This window comes from Oryctolagus cuniculus, chromosome 5, assembly GCF_964237555.1.
Source record: "Oryctolagus cuniculus chromosome 5, mOryCun1.1, whole genome shotgun sequence".
NCBI classification, from domain to species: domain Eukaryota; kingdom Metazoa; phylum Chordata; class Mammalia; order Lagomorpha; family Leporidae; genus Oryctolagus; species Oryctolagus cuniculus.
In genome coordinates this window covers 36,859,316-36,878,011 of record NC_091436.1, presented here as the reverse complement: position 1 = coordinate 36,878,011, position 18,696 = coordinate 36,859,316, and positions in this window count along the sequence as shown.

The following is an 18,696-nucleotide window of genomic DNA, read 5'->3' as shown; positions in this document are numbered from 1 at the left end:
AAAATATGTGGGCCCCTGCCACATATGTGGGAAGCATGGCTTGAGTTCCGGGCCCTGGCAATAGCCTTACCCAGCTCTGAATGTTGCAGGTATTTGGGGAGTAGATATGGAAGCTCTCTCTCTCTCTTTCTCTCTCTCTCTCTCTCTCCCTTTAAATAAATGGAATAAATCTTTAAGAATCTCCCATAATGAAAAGGGAGAAGACAGATATGAAAAATACATGATGGAAAAAGTATTTTAGTTATTTAACTATATACCACATAGTTATATACATATATTACTATATAACTACAAATACAGTAGAATGCAATATATAGATGAAAAATTCTAAATATTTGAACAGAAAATTGGAAGAAACATGTTCACTTTTTACTTGAGTATGTGATCATATCCATGTGTGTATCTAATTGAACAGTTAAGTCATGGCATAGCATCAAATCTCTTTCATAAGACATTTTATTTTCAAATTATTTCTCAGCATGATGGAAATAATATGGAGTCCTGGAAATCACAAGATGCAATTTCATCCAGGCTGGATATGTGCCAAGCTTTGATTTTCATTCATGTTCTGATATTTCTATGATTATTTAAAAAATGTTTAGAGGGTAGATTATACACAAGAGCCAGAAAATGGTCATTTGGTAAGATGAGCCAGTTCTAACTTCTTCAAGGGCTGATTTGAATTCAAATTTAAAAGCGTTCTGCTGAGTTTTCATTTCATCTCAAACCGGTTTCCTTGTATAGGAGCTTTGAAAAAAATATCACAGAGAATGTCATTTGTATGTCAAACTCCCTACAAATGCAGTTGAGTTTTTGTTAATATGCAATTTGATAGTCCGGACATGGATTTTTTTTAAAGGTACGTTTCTTTCTTTTTTTTTAAGATTTATTTATTACTTGAAATACTCTCATGGGCTTTTTAGCCAGAGCAAACTGCCTTAAGGGCTGATTCTGAGTCCAGAGTGCTGTTTAGGACATCTGCCATTCTGAGTCTGCTGTGTATCCCGCTTCCCATGTTCTCTCCTTTTTAATTCTATCAGTTAGTATTAGCAGACACTAGTCTTGTTTATGTGATCCCTTTGACTCTTAGACCTATCAGTATGATCAATTAGGAACTGAAACTGATCACTTTGACTAGTGAGATGGCATTGGTACATGCCACCTTGATGGGATTGAATTGGAATCCCCTGGCACATTTCTAACTCTACCATTAGGGGTAAGTCCAATTGAGCATGTGACTAACTGTACATCTCCTCCCTCTCTTATTTCCACTCTTATATTTAACAGAGATCACTTTTCAGCTAAATTTAAACACCTAAGAATAATTGTTAATTGAAGAGTTCAACCAATGGTATTAAGTAGAACAAAAAATACTAAAAGGAATAAAATAGTAAGTTGTTCCTCAACAGTCAGGACAAGAGCTGATCCAGTCATTGTTTTTAATAGTGTCTATTTCACTTCAACAGGTTTCCTTTTAAGTGCTCAGTTAGTTGTCACCAATCAGGGAGAACATATGATATTTGTCCCTTTGGGACTCGCTTAATTCACTCAGCATGATGTTTTCCAGATTCCTCCATTTTGTTGCAAATGACTGGATTTCATTTTTTTTGTACTGCTGTATAGCATTCTATAGAGCACATATCTTACTTGAAAGAGTTACACGCAGAGAGAAGGAGAGGCAGAGAGGCAGAGAGAGAGAGAGAGAGAGAGAGAAGGAGAGGCAGAGAAAGAGAGAGAGAGAGGTCTTCTGTCTGCTAGTTCACTCCCCCACTGGCCACAACAGCTGGAGCTGCGCGGATCCAAAGCCAGGAGCCAGGAGCTTCCTCCAGGTCTCCCACACGGGTTCAGGGGCCCAAGGATCTGGGCCATCCTCTACTGCTTTCCCAGGCCATAACAGAGAGCTGGATCAGAAGAGGAGCAGCCAGGACTAGAACCGGTGCCCACATGGGATGCTGGCACTGCAGGTGGCGGGTTCACCCACTACGCCACAGCGCCAGGCCAAGACACATGTTTCATAACGAAACAAATACTTAACTTGATGACCCCACGCTTCTAAAATGGGACCCCAGACACCACTGAAGCCTGACATTAATACTTAGACTCCTAAACCACAGCATGCTCTTCAGCAAAAAAGCATTTGGCCTGGTCTCACTCTTAGCAACGAGAAGTTAGGTTGGCAGCACAAACAACTTCCGACAAAATGAGGATAACTAAACCACTGACTAAAGTTGTCAACTGCTGAAATTGGGATTAGGTTATGGAGAAAATAAAAATATTAAATGAAGTGACCCTTATAAATATTGACTTTCTAGCCAGTTTGGATCTCTTCATGCTAAATAAAAATATGAGGTTTCTTAGTGACACTTGACCTATGAAGTCATCTCCAATAATATTATAATACATTGGACAAGAAATGCAAAACAAATGAATCCTCTAATTCAGCCAAATTATTACAACAGCCTTTGACTAATTCCCTCCATATTATGCTTTCCTTTTGCCAATTACCACCCACTTCCTCAGTATGGTTTTTCTGGTTTATAGGAATTTCAAACTGTCAATGTCATAAACTTAAAGAATAACAATAACAGCAAACAAACAAAGTATAAACAAAATTTAGTGATGATGCAGTATCTTAATTTTGGGAAATGAAATTAAAAAGATAGCATAAAATGACTGAAAAATATACAAGAAACAATGCACAAGTTTCTTGGTTAGGTTCAGTTTATTAATATGTATTCTGGGGATTCTAATTTCTCTGTTTCAACTAATTTCTGGATTCTTATAAACAAAAGTCATTGAAGCCAGCATCTCATATGAGAACCAGTTCAAGGGTTCAAGTTCTGGCTTTTCCACTTCTGAGATCCAGCTGCCTGCTAATGCTCTTGAGAAAGCAGTAGAAGATGGCTCAAGAGCTTGGGCCCCTGCCACGCACATAGAAGACCCAGATGTAGTCCAAGCCCCAGCTGTAGCAACCTTCTGGGAGTGAACCAGCAGATGGAAGTGCTTAGATAGATAGATAGATAGATAGATAGATAGATAGATAGATATACCATTATCTCTCCTTCTCTGTAAGTCTGCCTTTCAAATACATAAAATAAATATTTTTTAAAAAATGTCAAAATCTACATTTCCTCAGTATGTTCCTCTTTCTCATATCTTAAAACAGACTTAATTCATATTTTATCATCATATTCTACAGGAGATGACAACTGTTAATGTAATAATACTATATTCCCACAGGTATATCTCCAAAACAACAACATTAGCAACAATATCACTTCTGATTTTGTGCATGCCATATGGAAAGCACTATAACTAAGTGCAACATGTGGTATATGGAATAAGGAATATTAATCCAAAAAGCAATGCATGTCTCTACACTTAAAGAAACTGACCAACCAGTAGAGGAAAAAGACATGTTAAAGTTCCAGGATTTTGGGCATAAACAAAGAGATGAAGGTAGAGACAAGGGGAGTACTGGCTGACTGTTGGGTGTGGAACTAGATTTCAAAATTCAAATGCTAATTTTATTGTATGAACTCTGACAGAGTTATGCTCCACGGCCATGAGAGAGTGTCTTTTCAGGTCAGAAAGAGAAGGTCATTTTGAAATATGCAGCCACAAAAACTCAGAAAGTCCTTCTGAGTTGGATTTCAGGAAAGCCAGTTATGCATGAAACCCACATATATATCTAATTTACAGTCTCAGCCAACCGGATGCATTCTATAGTTCAGGAAAATGTCAATGCTCACTTTATGTTAAAAATTCTGACTTTATCTAGTAATACTGACAAAAGGCTTATTGAAATGTATCAAAGAAAAATAACCTACCACAATACTTTCCTTTTGATACTATGGAGATAGTGCGGTTGACTGTTTGAACTCACTTTTTGACCAATTGTGGTTGTACAGGAACATGATCCTGGCTTCCCAATCTTTATTTCTTTTCCAATTCAATTTGTGATTCATTTTATGACCAAGAGAATGTAGTAAACTTGGCCCCCATGGCTCAATGATTTAGCAATCATTCATTCTGATACAGTGAAGAATCAACTGAATAGACAATTGATAAAATTGGAGGAAAAGGGTAAAAAATGCAAAATAGCTGCAAAAGATGGACCACGTTTTTTTTTTGTTGTTGTGCCACTTTGCAAGTTGTATTTCCCTGGACAAGTCATGTCAAATGTCTAGAGGGATCCTTTGTGAATGCAGGGGTCAATACTTCTTATGTTCTTCTCACTTCTCCACATAAAAAATAAATTATCATGGATGTTAGATGTAGTGTTTTGGTTTTGTTGTTAAATCTGCAGGGCAGATAAATCTGTGTCCTAGGTCTGATTCTTCCTGTAGTTAACTGACTACTGCAAGTATCTTATGTTCTCTGTATGCCTCTGTCTGATCTGTGAAACAGGAGTTGAAAGATGTGATCTTTCTGGTTCCCTCTAGCTGAAAATTCTATTATTGAGGAAAAAAACAAACCTGACTCTAAGCTTCTAATTTGAATGCCAGGTTTTCAGCCCGATGTAAATTAAACTGTCTGGGTTAGAAACCAACTACAAAATATGGTTTATAATGGAAACAGCAAGTGACCCTTGGCTGCAGCAACGCTAACAGTTCCCGCTATAATATTCAGTTACCGCTCCAATCCCTGGGCAGCGGCTTCCGCGTTATGTAACAGTGACTATTGCAGGATTACTTAATCCTTTCACCGAACCCTAATTGCACAGTCTGCTTGTGGCTCCTGTAAATGCCTGGTTCTCTTCACTGACATACTCCAGGGTAGATGCGGCTGCCACCACCAAATCAGCTTTTGCTGGTTTAAAATAAAACCACTATGTGCCACTTGGAAACACCACCCATTTTAGAGTGCATTATTTTTGGTTTTTCCTTTGCCTCTCTCTAACTGGCAATGACTTTCTGCCCAAAATGACATAGCACTTGCAAAAATTCTAGCAAATAATAAAATGCTCCAGTGCAGGTACAGTACATACCGTACTCAGACTTAAGGCACAGACCAAGTGAAAGTCTCCAACTGGAGACTCAGAGGAAAATGATTCACATCGAATAGAATAAATCTTAAATTGATGAAGGCTGGCCTTTTTTTGCCTTTGCATTTAACCTATACTCTTTCTATTACATAAATAATTCTTAACTCTCAACAAAAGAAAAATTATTGGTGAGTGCAGAAGATAAAGAAAGTAATTTTGTGATAAAAATAGATACGAATAATTAGGTGAGTATCAGATCTGACAAATCAGATAAAACCATAGACTTCTTTTTTTCTAAATTTTTATTATCTCCTTTATATATTCGAGACAGAGATCTTCCAACGGTTGGTTCCCTCCCAGTTTGTGCACAACAGCCAGGGCTGGGAAAGGCTGAAGCCAGGAACCTAGTACTCAATGCAGGTCTCCCACATAGACAGGTCTGACTCTTCTATTCCTAAGCTACCAATGCAGCTTAAGCTATATTCCTGAATTTACTTATACAAATTATCAAGTAACTCTGAAATATAGAGCTAAAGTGCATAATTATTTTCCATATACTAGAAAGAAAATCCTAATGCAAAATAATGTTTCACTATAAATACAGAAACTATAAAAGGTGGACATAAAAATAAAATTGTTTATGTGATATAAAATATTTATATAATTGAATATTTTATATTCCAAATCAACATTAAATATTCTAAATTTAAAAAATCCAAGAGAGAAAATTTGATTAATCATATGAGTTATATTTAATAAATATTAATTTAATATAAAATAAGATTCATAGGTAGCAAACATAAAGACTTGGCTTCTATATGATATTTAAACATAATACATAGTAATAGTTTTTCATAAGGTGGGGACTTCCTCCTTCTGAAATGATGTATGTCACTGCATTCACACACCACCCTATTATCTTTGTTTTTTCCTTTCTTCTTCCTTTCTCCCTCCTTTCCTTCCTTCTTCACTCCCTCTGCCCCCTTTCTACTTCCTCCTCTTCTTTTTTTACAATGGAATAAATGCCTTCCCTTCCTTCTGAAGCTAATTTCCCATTCCCTGGCCAATTCCAGTCCCCCCACCATCAAGAAACACCCCTACTCCACTTTCAGAAATTTTGATCTACTGGTTTTCTGCCTTTTGGCCTTGTTTGTCTAAAGTTTCTCATTCTTTATTGGATTTTCTCCATCAACATTTCAATGTGTGTAAGTCTTTTTTGTTTGCAAGATCTTTCCCAATCTCTACTTTCAACCTCAACTTTCCTCTCCTTTTAACGTTTTTTCAACAACTCTTTTTAAAAATCTCTACATACGGCCTCTTCCTAATTGTCCAGTCACACTTCAATTTGCTGTCATATGGCTTCTACTTAGTTTTCCTATTCCTTCTCATTTCTGGCCAGTCTTTTCTTGCTTCTTAGTTTCCCTTCCTCTAATTAACATTTGCATAAAAATGTTATTTGGAAGTCTATTCTTTATATTTCTTCTCATTCCATGTACTCTGTCTGGATGAGCTCACTCATTCCTACGATTTCAAGTCTTTTACAAGCTGATGTATCCCCGAGCTTCATCTCTGGCACAGATCTGTCTCCTCAGATCCACCACCACATATCCATCTACCTTCTACTTGTATATTCATCAGAATACTTCAGACTCAACATGTCCAAAAATTAAATGCATGATCTTTCCCTCAATCTTGCTTTGCTTGACCTCCCTACCTCCCAGTGAATGGTACTATCATCCATCTGATCCTTTAAGGAGGAGCTTGGACACTCTTCCAATTATAGTTGGTTTGAGTTCCTGTGTAATTATCTACAAATATCCCTCTCAGGTAATCCATGTTAAAGTTAATTCCTTGTCCTATGTAACCCATGAATATTCCCATGTTTTCCCATTAAATTTTCCAATTTGCTCATCTCTATCCACCATAAAACCATAAACTTTATGTCTACATTTTATCTCTTTTAATGTCTAGATTTTATCTCCTGCTATATCTCACAGTATCTGCCATGTAATATGCACTCAAATGTTTTTGGAGTGAATATGTAATCATCTTTTCTATTCTAGCAGTTGATAAGAGAAATAATGATAATTTCAATTCTGAATAACAAATGCTTATTGCAAAATCTTTAAAAATATGGAAATACAGAAATTTTATCTACAGATATATAATTGATGGCCTTTGTATATGCATGAAACATTTTCTGTACTTCTTGTACCAGATAACCCATATCTCTAAGAAGTTTGCAAATAACATTGCATTCTGCCTAAAAGCTTCAGAAGCCCAGCCACAGCTGTACGTCTTCACTGAGAGATACTTTACTCAGAGTCTACCAAGGTTTGACCCATGTAATTATCTTGCTGAATCAACTCAAAATGAGGAAATTACCCAAAACAGCTATCTGTAAAATTTCTGGAAGCTAAGGAGGTGGCCTGATGATACTGGAGGTCTGCCCACCAAAATTCCCTATCATGGAGAGCACTTGCATAACTGATTCAGATTTTCTATCTTGGGAAAAGACTTACATGGAGTCAGTTATTGCTGGTAGGGTTAGCAGAAGCAGATCATCTGCCTTTTGACTATTGTGAGACTGTTATGGTTTTCAGTGACCACAGATCACTAGAACAATCATGGAATCATTCGTGGCAATGAAATGAGTCCAGGCCATGGAGCTACTGAGGCAGGCCCTGATGCATTTGTTTCCTGTGTGTCGATGTCATTGGCCAAATATTGTATAGCATCAACGAAGATTCTGTCAGCTTGAAACCTGCCTGCCTGAAGCCAATGTGGCCATGCAGTGGGTTAAGCTGCAGCTTGTGACACCCATGTCTTTTATCAGAGTGCTGGTTCAAGCCCCACATGCTCTTCTTCTGATCCAGTTCCCTGCTAATGAACCTAGGAAAGCAGCAGAAGACGGCTCAAGTACTGGCAGCCCTACTATCCATGTAGGAGGCCCAGAGGAGTTCCTAGCTCCTGGTTTAGGCCTGGCTCTGATCTGTCTATTCTAGCCATTTGGTGAGTGAACCAGAAGATGGAAGATATCTCTCTGTCTCCCACCCCCAGCATTCTACCTTTCAAATAAATAAATAAGTAAATCTTAAAAACATCATAAAAATTAAATCTGCCTGTGTTGGCCACAGTGTTTCATTTATGTTGTGGCTTATTACATTCTATCACTGAATTTTGAAAATATTATCAAATTTGTAAATATGTATTGGTAAACTCTTTCATCATCAAGAACCTTTTCCATTTTTGTTCATAATTTTATATTCCCATACATATCATAGTTTCTACTTCTCCTTAAAGCTTCTATTAGAAATCCTAAAAATGGGCCTAGAAAATCCCCAATTCCAAAACCCTAGAACTTTCAGAAAAAGAATAGCATGCTTGAAAGGTGAAATTTAATGTTATGTTAAATGAGATGTCCACATATTTGCTAGGAGAAAAGATGTATCCTTGAAAGCCAATCAACTAATCACACAAAAGAATCAAGATTTATTTCTACCATAAGTGCAAGTGAAAGATGACCCAAGAGGCTTGGAGTTCCTAGGAACAGCTCTGATGTTGGAGGTGCCTGGAGTTCCCACTGAAGGTATCCTTCTCTGTAGGTCTTTGACGTGACTCTGGCACTAGGGGGCACTGCTGTGCACTGGCACAGTGAGGTTCACAAGAGAAGGGTCCAGACTGACAGCTTGTAGCTATATTTCCGCCTCTCACAGCAGCTCCTCAGAAGAGTTGGTGGAGTTTAGTCAGACACAATAGGGCCCCTGCCCTGCCTTTTCTTGACACACCTTAGGATACTGCACATTAGTTCTTTTAAAGGAACTTGCATTTCTGGAAGTTTAAAACAGTTACACAAAGATTGTCCCTATTCTCTAAAAATGGGCTTGATCAATGAGACTGGCTATTTGATGACACATGTAGGCTTCCTAACTGAATTTTTATACTGATGTGTCCTTAAAATGTAAGGTTTATTTTGAGTGAATGACATCAGAATGGGGAAAGAAGAGCAATCTCTGCTTTTGATTCCTTAAATAGGTTGACAGAAGCAACCAGACCACCCCAGGAGGTGCAATTCTAAACATCTTGATGTCTATTGTCTTATTGTAAATATTTTATTTGTAAAATACTAACTTTCTTGAGCTCATTTAAAATTCTGTTCAAATGTAGCGTAGCCTTGTCAAAACCACTCAAATGTATGTAGAAAATTTGTGTGGTAGACTAGAATCAAATTATAACTTGAACTTGTGAAATCAAAAATAGGCATGCTCAATGTAAAGATAAAATCCTCAATGGCAACAGAGGTCAAACACCAAACGCTCCACTAAAGGGACTTGCAGTTGATAACTTTTGCCCTTGTTTGGAACTGGCCACTTGTTCTCCAGAGTTCTCCAGCCCCACTGTGGAAATCAGACATAAAACAATCTTAGCCATTGGGCAATTTTTAATTATTTGTCCAAGTAAAAAAGCACATTTTTAGGGCATGACAGACTGAAATGTAAGAGCATACAGTACAAACTGTACACTAATAAAATTTTGTCTTGTGTGTGGGTTGGAGTCATGAATTCTCATGGTTAGATCTAGCTATAATCACATTCTCGGGTTCTGGATTTTTTCCCTTTATAATAGTTCAAGGGTAATCTCCCAATTTTGATTCTAGAGAATAAGGTAGAAATGGTAATAAAAAGGCAATAAAAATCTGAATAAACTTTTGGCCAACAGAAAGTCATTTTTCAAATGTAGTCAGAAGTCTTTTAATTTGGAACAGATTTCTGCCTAAGACAGTAACCAAAGCAAACAAACAAACAAAAATCACCAACAAAAGAACACACCAAAGATACCACAAAAACTGGTAATGCACATCCAACATCCAATATGATTTAAGTCTAGCTTTGTGAAGGACTGTCAAGTCAGGCAAGATTTTCAAAGATATCTCAACATTCAAAGTCAAGATGATACAAATTATATTAAACTATTCCTTCATATAAAATGGGTCAGACTAATGTAATGAATGAACACAGCAGTTAACTAAGATAATCAATCATGATATTATAGTTCAGTTGCTTTAACTTTGTTTTAAGACAGTAAATTTAGTCAGAAAAACAATAGAATCCCCAATATCTCATGAACAAAGGAACCTCTAAAAATGACTGGGTATGTTCATATGTGGACATTACGATCTTTATACACTAAAATGTAGTTTCCTGGAGAGCAAAGATTTATTTTGTTCTGTCTTCAGTACAGAACATAATATCTTTCATATTGAACTTTTATAAACACATTTATTCAATTGAATTGCTGATAATTTGGGGAGTTTTTTATAAAATAGTCCTGAGGATGTCTTTAGAATTTTTTTAGAATTTTTTAATAGTCAAGATAATACTCCAACATCAGATTGAAAAGGTCATTTAAATCAAGGCATGGTTGAGATATAGAAGAAATTAACACAGTAAATGCATTAATATTATCCTTAGGGCCTTTCTCTGTCACTCATGATTAAGGCATAGTGAACTCTCCTTCTCAGAGGCCTCATTTCTCCTGCAAATGAAACCATTCAGATTCAAGCTTCAAACATTAATACTATTTATTTGAAAGTCAGAATGACAGGGGGAGAGCGAGGTGGGGGGTGGAGAGACAGAGATGTTCACTTCCCAACCAAGGCTGGTCCAGGCCAGAACTCCATCGTGGTCTCCTATGTGGATGGAAGGGAACCAAGTACTTGGGCCATCCTCTTCTGCTTTCCCAGTCACATTAGCTGCGACTTATTTGTGATGTATTATATTTATATTTATATCATATTATATAATTTATTATAATACATTAGCAGCAATGTTCACAGACATCTGTTCAGTACCCAGGGAGCTTGCAGGCTTGTTTATATTAGGAACTAACTCCCTTATAATCTGTCCCCATAATAGTCCCTAAGGCAATGACGCAAAGCTGTGGGGAGAAAATAGGCTCTCATTATTTATCCATGCCCAGAAAAGAAAACAAAATGCCCAAATGAGACCATCAAGAGGGTTTTTAAAAGCTTTTCTCTGAAAAACAGCTAAAAAGACAATACCAACTTTCCTCTCAATCATGTGAAAAGTATGGTGTATGTATATGGTTTATTTGTTCCTTAATATATATCTAACCTTAGAGTTGAATCCCAAGACATCTTTCTCTTCTGCTTTTTCAGTGTCACCTTTTCTTGATGATCACATTGTCTAAACACTGTGATACCATAAGACCTCTAAATCATTATTGCTGAATGAGTCCATTGGGAAAATTCCAATGGTTGGGGAAAACAGGCCTCATCTCATCATCTCTCCAGAAGATTGAGGTTCAGATAAGGACATCATTTTCTTAAATGAGCTTCTCAGATATTTTGAGAGGAAATTAGATATGTTAACCCATGTGCAGGCTGTGTACAACCTTTACCCAAACCCATGATTTAAAAAAAATGATTTCCAATTATACATGTTTTAGTTTTTGGTTCTCATGAAATATTTCAACTACATAAAAAGATACAGACCGTACCATAACACAAGTCTGGAAGCAAGACTTATATAACAAAGCTTTACTAAGTTCTAACAGTTTGCCATACTTGCTCCCACTTTAATTTTCTTCTTGGTTTCTTTAGCTCACGGTTGAAGTTCTGTCATATTTTATGTCAGTTTCTTCCTTCCTCTCTGTTATGCTGGAGACAATCATCAACCTGAATTTGGTTATTTGTACTTCTCATACATGTTTACATTTATATAACATAAACAACATCCAGAATTACTTGGCATATTTTCAGATTTTACAGAAATAGTGCCATATTCTGTATATCCTTCAACAATATCTTTGTGTTGTCTTTCTAAGTTTTTATTATTTAATTAGTAACTAATAATAAAATTAATTATTATTTTTATAAAGTTGCTTTCCCCAACTCATGAACCATTGTATCAGTATAAGTTTTTTTTTTTTTGAAAGATTTATTTATTTATTTGAAAGGCAGAGTTACAGAGAAGCAGGGAGAGAGATGATATATATATATAGAGAGAGAGAGAGAGAGAGAGAGAAAGAGAGAGAGAGAGAGGTCTTCCATCCACTGGTTCACTCCCCAAATGACTGCAATGGCCAGAGCTGCGCCATTCTGAAGCCAGGAGCTTCTTCCAGGTCTCCCACACACAGGGGCCAAGAACTTGGGCCATCTTCTACTGCCTTCCCGGGCCATAGCAGAGAGCTGGATTAGAAGTGGCGCAGCCAGGACTCAAACTGGCACCCATATGGGGTGCCAGCACTGCAGGCAGAGGCTTTACCCGTTACGCCACAGTGCCGGCCCCTCAGTGTAACTTTTTACAAATAGCCTTACAAGAAAGAAACACTAGCACAAAAATTTACAATCCTAGCTTTCTATGTGATGCACTAGAAATACTAACTTTTGAACTTTGGCGCAGCTTTGAATGGAGCTTCTGCTGCTTCCTGAGGTGTTCTGAAATGTCACCATGAGATATTTTGGTGTTGTTGATAATATCTATGAATCAATGCATCTCTCTATGCTTCTCTCTGTATTTTTGAATCTATAGTCCTCGTTTGTTTCTTCATTGTACTTTGTGGCCCATTACTCTTGTAACTTCTGCTTTTAATGTCATTTAATTTTCTTTCTTTCTTTTTTTTTTTTTTTAAGATTATTTATTTATTTGACAGGTAGAGTTACAGACAGTGAGAGGGAGAGACAAAGGTTTTCCTTCCGTTGGTTCACCCCCCAAATGGCTGCTGCGGCTGGAGCTACACCGATCTGAAGCCAGGAGCCAGGTGCTTCCTCCTGGTCTCCCATGCGGGTGCAGGGCCCAAGGACTTGGGTCATCCTCCACTGTACTCCCGGGCCACCGCAGAGAGCTGGACAGGAAAAGGAGCAGCTGGCACTAGAACCCAGTGCCCATATGGGATTCTGGCGCCACAGGCGGAGGATTAGCCAAGTAAGCCACGGCGCCAGCCCCTAATTTTCTTTCATTTCTTCATTGTCTTTATCTTTTGTGATACATTCTGTGATAATCCATCGGCTTGATTTTCCACAATGTTGATTTTTCCATTTACATTTTTATAGATATATCTAGTCTTTTATCATACAAATCTAAAACACATATTAAAGAAAGAAAACTCTCAGCTTTGTTATATTCAATAATTATTTACAAATGATATACGCTGACTTGATTTAATTTTATTTTCATTTCTTTGTTTATTTTATGAATTAAATGTTCCCTTTTAGCTTTCTAACGTTCTCAAGTATGAATAATTTGGTTGCTTAAATATGTGGACTCCATTTCATGTTTGATGGCTTTTGATTGCACTTGCAGATTTCTGACTGAAATTTCTAGGGAGATTGTCTGCCACATGATTGCACGATCCAGCTAGAGGTTAAGAGCTGTAATGAGTTTCTGGGATTTGTGCAGCAGTCTGTTCGCAGATATGTCCTGATAGAGGTAGAATGTGACCCAGGGTTGAGTAAATTAGCAACTGGTATCCTGGATGTGAAAGTACTCTGCTTCTCCTAGGACTTGCCAACCACTTAACTTCTGTCTTATTTTTCTGACCCAAATTCCCCTGTCCTGGTGCCCCTAGGATGTATCCTGACTGGCCAAGAAGTGATGAACCAAGAGTCTGACTTCCTAGATGTTTTTGCTACTGACCACAATTCATTCTGCTGAGGATTACCAACACTTCTGTCTCTTTACTATCCATGCCTTCACCAGTTTCTGTTCCCATTAGCTGCACGATCCTGGCCATTCCTATTGTTTTTTCTATCTTTCAGGTATTCTCCACAGTTTCTATTTAGTGAGAGGTTTCCTTCCTTTTCTGCATTTGATGGTTTTTTCAAGGGTTCATGGGAAATATATACTATTCATGAATTTCAAAATTTGTTTTCCCCAGAATGAACACATATTCATATAATTAAAGTTTACTCATAGTTATGGATTTAGCTTCTTTCTATTTTTTTTGAAGGTGCCATATGGTAGTGATTAAGAGTCTGGACCCAGGCTGCTTGGGTTGAATCTTAGCTCTGTTATTTCCTAACAGTGTGATTCTAAGTGCATTAACCTCTGTGTGCCTAAGCTTTCTCAGCTGATGGAAATCAAAATGTCTCTGGGCTGGCTAGGAAAACTAACTGTATTGGCATCTAAAATGCTCATACCTGTTTCTCAGTTCAGGGGGTCTATGTGCCATTAACCAGCTCTACATGAGCTGGGCCAGGCCTGGGCTATTGCCCCTTTTCCCCCTTATATTACATCATAGCCCCCCATATATAGAGAGAGAGCAAGAGAGAGAGAGAGAGAGAACACTCCATTTTTCTGGTTCATTCCTCAAATATCAACAATGGCCAAGGGTAAGCGAAGGCTCAAGCTTGAACCAAGAACTCAATCCAGGTCTCCATGAGGGTGGCAGGAACCTATTACTAATCCATCATCACTTCCTCCCAAGGTCTGCACTTGCAGGAAGCTGGATTCAAGAGCTGGAGATGTGTATTGAACTCAGACACGCTGATATGAGATACAGGTGTCTTAACCACCAACTTAACACCCAGGTTAAATGCCCATTCAAGTCAGGTGGGTCCAATACTCAACTTTGACAAGCTGAAGAACAACCTAATCAAACTATTATATGATAGATCATTGCACTTCTTATCGTGATAGTTAAGTACATGATATTTGGCACCCAAGTCAGGAATACTTCAAAAAAATATTACTGGTATAAAATTCACTTGAAGGTTTTTATTTATAAGATTAAGAAACTTAGTATTTGTATCTATGAAAAATTTGAGAATGAAATAGAATTGATTCTGAGATATTTTTCAACAAAGTAATATTTACCCATGAATACATGACAATAAAAACAAGGAAAGTCCCATTTATCTCAGTAAGTAACACTGTATTCCTAACAATATTTTACTTTTTATTATAATAATTATCAACATGTGAACATATTTGATATTGTTTTAAAAACTGTGTTAATGGTTGTCACAAAGAACCTCCATCTAAAATAGAACATTTAAAATATAGAGTCTCATGGACGGGATAAATGTTAAAATTTTGAATTTCACTTTTGCTCATTAGAAATCCTGGCTTAATATCTACACTGCGGTAGGTCCCGTTTCAAGTGCTAGGAATTCAACAGCAATGAAACGGAAAACAAATTACTGTCCATGTGTGGGTTTTTATTCCAGTAGAAAGATAGACATAAATCAAATACATACTGCATATAAAATGTGATGGCAAAGGGACATAATTTTACACCAGAAAATAAAGCACTCAATGAGCCTGTGTAATTCAAAATATATTACATAAGTATAATACTCAGTGGATAAAGCAGAATGAAAAACATGAGCTCAAGTTAAAAAAAGCAACTTCAAAAATGTTTTGTTTTGCATTTGTAGGATGCATTATGGCGAAGATCATATGGCCACAGTTGTAGATTCCATAGAAATAATGAAAACATTGATGTAACTGAAATTTTTGTTTTATGCCATTTTTAACAATACATTAGAAATTTAACTCTTCACAAATGATGAAAAATTTTGGTGACTGCTTTAAAATGTGAGAAAAAGAGCATAGTTTTATAAAACTGAGCCAGGGGCCTGCGCTCTGGCGCAGTGGGTTAACACCCTGGCCTGCAGTGCTGGCATCCCATATGGGCGCCGGTTCTAGTCCCAGTTGCTCCTCTTCCGATCCAGCTCTCTGCTATGGCCTGGGAAGGCAGTAGAAGATGGCCCAAGTTCTTGGGCCCCTGCACCCATGTGGGAGACTCGGAAGAAGCTCCTGGCTCCTGGCTTCAGATCAGCGCAGCTACAGCCATTGCGGCCAATCGGGGTGTGAACCATCGGATGGAAAACCTTTCTCTCTCTCTCTGCCTCTCCTCTCTGTGTGTAACTCTGATTTTCAAATAAATAAATCAATCTTTAAAAAAATAAAAAAATAAAACTGAGCCAATGAGAGAGCCACTGAATAAAATAAATTCTTCTCATAGGAGAGGGTGGAGCTGATAATAATCTGTATGGAAATTCCTGGACTATGGATTTTACTGAATCAGTTACAGCTTTGTGATGGAATAGCACTTCAATGCCTGACTATGCACTTATGTTAGAGTTTCCTATACATGAAGGTACTTCAAAAAGTTTGTGGAAAATGAATTAAAATATAGCTTTAGGGGCTGTCATTAGGTACAGTGGGTTGATCGACCACACCTTATAGCAGCACTGGTTTTGAGTCCCAGCTGCTCCTCCAATTCATCTTCCTGCAAATATGTCTAGGAAGACAGCAAAAGATGACATAAGTACTTGAGTACCTGTCACCCATGAGGGAGACTAAAGTGGAGTAGCTAGCTTTTGGCTTTGACCTGGCCTAGACCTGACTGTTGCAGCCATTTGGAGAGTGAAGCGGTGAATGGAAGAAATTCTCTCTCTCTCTCTCTTCCTCTCTCTTTCTCTCTCTCTCTCTCTCTCCACTCTACTCACTCTGTTCCTCTGCCTTTCAAATAAATAAAAATAAATAAGTCTTTAAAAAGAAGATAAGTTTATATTAGTGCAAAAAAATTTTGAAATCATGCACAGCTTCGTTCATAATACATTTTTTCCATAAGTGTTTTAAAGAACGTTTATATTTCCTTTATATTATGTTAAAGCAAATAAATTTAAATGTGAGCACCAAATGTGCTCTTAACAGTGTAGTAGTAGAATAACTCTTCAGGGTATGTCCTCAAAAAATTTTTTGTGGGAGAGGGGTGGGGTGCAATGGTCAATGCATCCCATACAACTTCTGATTCCAGCTTTCTGTTAATGTGCATCCAGGGAATCATCAGGAGTTGACTCAAGCACTTGGGTCCCTGTTACCCACTAGGAAGACCCAGATTGAGTTCTGGTATCCTAGTTTTGGCCTGGACCAGTGCCAGGTGTTCTGGGCATTCGGGAGTAAACTAGCAGGTGAATATCTCTCTCTATCTATCACCTAACTACCTATCTTTTATTTGTCTATCTGTAGTCTACTTTTCAGATTAAATACATTAAATAAATTGATAAAGCTTCAATTTTATAAAGCCTCAAAGAAGCAAGCACACTCTGTAAGTTCAAAGATATTGATAAATCATTTAGAAAAAAAAAACCTCTTCATTTAAATTTTCATTACTACTTACTTAGTTTTGAAATGAACTCCAGTGATAATAAAAACAAAATTTTTGTAAACACATGTAAATCCTTAGACTAAGCAGCCCATGAGTCCTGTGGTGCTAGGGCCAATGAAATCTTCTAGTAATATGTCTGTGCTGATTCTGAACATCTAGTACTGCATTAAGCTCACAGATAACTAAAACCATAAAGGTATAACATTCTTAACCATTGGCTTGATAAAGGTGTAAAACAAAGTTTTACAAAACTATTTGCAGCAATACTGATACACACAGATCTTTCTCTTTCCTTTTATTCTTCTTTTTTTAAAAAAAAAAAAGTTTAGTTTTTACTTATAAGGGAGAAATGTGATATTTGGCCTTCTGGATCCGGCTTATTTCAAACATGATATCCTCCAGTTGCATTCATTTGTATGCAAATGGTAGAATTTCATTATTTTTGGTAGCTGAATAATATTCCATTGTGTATATATACCACATTTTTTTTATCCATTCACCTGATGTTGGACACCGGGATTGATTCCAAATTTTCACTAATGTGAATAGTGCTGCAATAAAACATGGTAGTGCAGGTATCTCTTTGATTCACTGTGTTCATGTCTTTTGGGTATATACCCGATATTCGGATTGCTGAATCATATGGCAAGTCTATTTTTAATTTTTAAAGAAATTCCCACATAGTTTTTTACAGTGGCTGCACCAGTTTACACTCCCACCAACAGTGTGCAAGTGTTCCCCTTTGTCTACATCCTTGCCAGTTGTTATTATCTGTGTTATTCTCTGTGTTTTGGATTTTAGCCTCTCTGACAGGAGTGAGGTAATATCTCATTGTGGTTTCGACTTGCATTTCTCTGATGGCTAGTGATGTTGAGAATTTTTTTCATACATTTGTTGGCCATTTGTATTTCTTCTTTTGAGATTGCCTGTTGAGGTCTTTTGTCCATTTCTCAACCGGATTGGTTTTTTTTTTTTTTGTTGTTGTTGTTGTTGTTGCTGTTTTTTAAGTTGCTGATATATTCATGATACTAATTTGCAAATATTTTTCCCATTTTGACAGCTGTGTTGTCACTCTACTGATAGTTTCCTTTGCTGTGCAAAAGATTCTGAGTCTGATATATTCCCATGTGTTTCGTTTTGTTTTGTTTCCTGGACTTTGGGGTCTTATCCAAGAAGCCGTCTCCTACATCAATGTCTTGGAGTGTTACAGTTTTCTTACAGCAACTTAGCCTCAGGTCTTAAATGGATGTCTTTCGTATTATTTTTAGTTTCAGTTTAATTTATTGCTTCTCTGATATTATTACCCACCTTCTACCAACTTTGGGTTTGGCTTGTTCTTATTTTTCTAAGTCCTTAAGACACCCCATTAGTTCATTTATTTGAAACCTTTCTTTTATATATATAAGCACTTTTTGCTATGAAATTTCCTCTTAATACTTTTTTGCTATACCCTGCAGGTTTTGATATTATATATTCTCATTTTCATTCATTTTAAGAAAGTTTTTGATTTCCTTTTTAAGTTATCCAGTAACCCATGGGTCATTCAGTCACACGTTATTTAATTTTAACGT